Below are 3186 nucleotides of genomic sequence, written 5' to 3' on the forward strand. Positions count from 1 at the left end.
GATTTTTACTAGAAATATTGAGATTCAAATATTCTGGAATTTCTGAATATAGGCATGGCATATTGGATTTTGTCATATCTTGGCATAAAAATTCAATATCTGAATAATTGAATATTTATATTAAATTTAATACTTGAATCAAGAATTTATTGGAAGCCATTTGGATGCCATTTGATACTATTTGGATGATTGAGAAAGTCTAAGGAGGAAATTTGAATGAAAAACAGCTCATTCGAATGAAAAAAATGGATTTCAGCAAGCTCATTCGAATGGCAGAAAACTCATTCGAATGACAGAGACTCATTCGAATGACAGAAGGCTCATTCGAATGACTGATGATATTCAAAGGCTATTCGGATCTGATCTGGGACTCATTCGAATGACTCTCAAATTCATTCGAATGAATTTTGAAAATTTTCAACTTTTGAACTGGAAAAACTCGACTCATTCGAATGCAACAGTAACCTTATTCGAATCAATTTGAAGATCATTCGAATGACAAGAAGGCTCATTCGAATGCTAAGCTATACAAAGCAACAACTTACTCACATCTTCAAGGGCTCATTCGAATGACAACAAGGCTCATTCGAATGACAGTCAAAAATCTCAAAAATACATACGAATGATATGATAATCACATGACTCATTCGAATGACCCAAAAACTCATTCGAATGACTGGAATATTATAGGGGAAAAGCCTACGATAACACTGAAACTTATTCGGATACTTTGAAACTCATTCGAATGACTCAAGGCTTATTCGAATGACTGGATTCTTATCAGATATACTGCTTACGATAACAGAGATCAAAACTTGAATCAAAACTTAGCTTCACTACACCATTCCAAAAGAAATCTTGGGAGAACAATCCCAATTGATATATAAACAACTTGAGGGATGATATACTGATCATAACTAATGTAAACATTGCAAGGAATATATACATAAACTGGTTGGTACTCGCTGTACGCATGTAAATACATATATAAACATGCACTGAACTGAAATAACTCACTGTAACGCACATATATGAATATACATGCACTGGAACTGATTCAATTATGGAAATCTGATATCCAACTCAATCAAGACCTGTAAGAAAGGATTACAGGGGAAGGATACTTGCCTTATGATCTTCTTGATCGACTTAATGATCTCACGAGAGCCTCCTATGCAAGACTTGAACTCACTGCTCGTGCCTATATATATATATATATACACTGACTGTAACATAAATCTGAAACTTAAACAAAGAGTTGCTGAAACTAGTGATCGAATGCTAAATACGATCCTGTAAGAAAGGTTTACACGGAGAAGAACTTGCCTTTCAAACTCTCTGATCGATCCAATGATCTAACAGAAGCCTCCAACGAAAGCCTTTAATTCGCTGTTGAAGCTTCTTCTTCCCTCTGTTGTTCTTCACACGGCGAAGACAACATGGCTAATGACTATTATATATATACATATGCTTAAGAGAAACCCTAATGCCATCTCTCTCTCCTAATATAACTAGGAGTCTTTCAATCCGAATCCTCCTCACGGCTGGGATTAATTAATCCCTTAATCAAAATAATTCTATTTACTAATTGAATATTAACATCCAATCCGTAATATGACCAACACGTCCTTGCATTTAATTTTCACAATAATTAAATATAATTAAATGCTATTTTCTCAATTAAATCTCTAAATTGCCACATTAAATAATTAAATGGCAAATCCTCTTAATTAATCGCTTCAATAATTAATTAACTAATTCTAAATAAATACTAGGCCCTCTAACGGGTCGTTACAATTTCTCCCCTCCTTAAAAGAATTTGGTCCTCCAAATTCATAACTGGTTACTCGAACAATGAGGGGTAAAGTCGCCTCATCTCTTCTTCTAGCTCCCACGTCGCCTCTTCTGCCGAGTGACGCTGCCATTGAACTTTCACAAGAGGAATTGATCGATTCCTCAAAGTTTTCTCTTTTCTCTCTAAAATACTGGTAGGCATCTCTTCATAAGATACGTCTTCTTTAACTTCAAGAGTCTGAAAATCGATCACATGCTGAGGATCTGGCACATACTTCCTCAACATGGAAACGTGGAACACATTGTGGACATGGGACAACTGAGGTGGCAAAGCTAACTCATATGCCAAAGTCCCTATCCGTCTCAAAATCTCAAATGGACCAACGTAACGGGGACTAAGCTTTCCTGTTACGCCAAATCTTCGCACACCTTTAATAGGCATGACTCTCAACCAAACATGGTCGCCTACCTCAAACTCGAGGTCTCGCCGTCGCTTGTCTGCATAGCTCTTCTGTCTGTCTTGTGCTGTCTTCATTCTTGCTTTGATCACCCGGATCTTTTCTATCGTCTGCTCCACAATTTCAGGACCCAATAAAGTCCTATCTCCAATCTCTTCCCAACATATCGGCGATCGACATGGTCGCCCATACAAAGCCTCATATGGTGACATTCCAATACTTGAATGGAAACTATTGTTGTAAGAAAATTCCACCAAAGGTAAATGCTCATCCCAACTACCTTGAAAATCTAGAACGCAAGCTCTCAACATGTCCTCGAGAGTCCTAATAGTCCTCTCTGACTGGCCATCTGTCTGTGGATGAAATGCCGTGCTGAACTTCAACTGAGATCCCAATGCCTCATGCAAAGCTCCCCAAAAATGAGAAGTAAAACGAGGATCTCGATCTGATACAATGCTGGATGGAACACCGTGTAATTTTACGATCTCCTCAATGTAAATTTTTGAAAATCTATTTAATGGATAAGTCTTCTTAATAGGAAGAAAATGGGCTGATTTAGTTAAACGATCAACAATCACCCATATAGCATCGTAGCCTCTAGTAGTCCTGGGTAAACCCATCACAAAGTCCATAGCAATATTATCCCATTTCCACTCCGGAATGGGTAATGGAAGTAATAAACCTGCGGGTTTCTGATGTTCCGCTTTAACTTGTTGGCATACTGAACATTGTGAAATATAACTGGCTACATCTTTCTTCATACCACTCCACCAATACTGTCGCTTAAGGTCGTGGTACATCTTCGTAACACCTGGATGAATAGTGTAACGACTCTTGTGTGCTTCATTCAAAATCTCTTGCTTAAGATTTCCACCATCGGGTATACAAATACGTCCTTGAAATAAAAGTATACCATCACTCCGTAGAGTATATC

The sequence above is a fragment of the Diospyros lotus genome, chromosome 12 (assembly GCF_014633365.1).
Source record: "Diospyros lotus cultivar Yz01 chromosome 12, ASM1463336v1, whole genome shotgun sequence".
NCBI lineage: Eukaryota > Viridiplantae > Streptophyta > Magnoliopsida > Ericales > Ebenaceae > Diospyros > Diospyros lotus.